This window comes from Sinocyclocheilus anshuiensis, unplaced genomic scaffold, assembly GCF_001515605.1.
Source record: "Sinocyclocheilus anshuiensis isolate Anshui unplaced genomic scaffold, SAMN03320099.WGS_v1.1 scaffold23853, whole genome shotgun sequence".
In the NCBI taxonomy this organism is placed as follows: domain Eukaryota; kingdom Metazoa; phylum Chordata; class Actinopteri; order Cypriniformes; family Cyprinidae; genus Sinocyclocheilus; species Sinocyclocheilus anshuiensis.
The window spans coordinates 1-225 of record NW_015558525.1 but is presented as its reverse complement, the minus strand read 5'-3'; positions in this window follow the sequence as shown (position 1 = coordinate 225).

Genomic DNA, 225 nt, shown 5'->3' with positions numbered 1-225 from the left:
AATATTACAACTTTATTTAAGACCGTAATGCAAAAAAAAAAAAAAATTCACAGATTGGCATTTGTGGGTAATTTAAGACCTTCTGCTGCACATGAAAATTTCATTGAACGTATCATTCCCTTAGCATTAATTGACCTACCATTGTCTCAAAGTACAGTTGTGTTAAAACTAGAGCCCGAATGATATGGGTTTTTTGGGGCCGATACGATACCGATATTAGGGAGT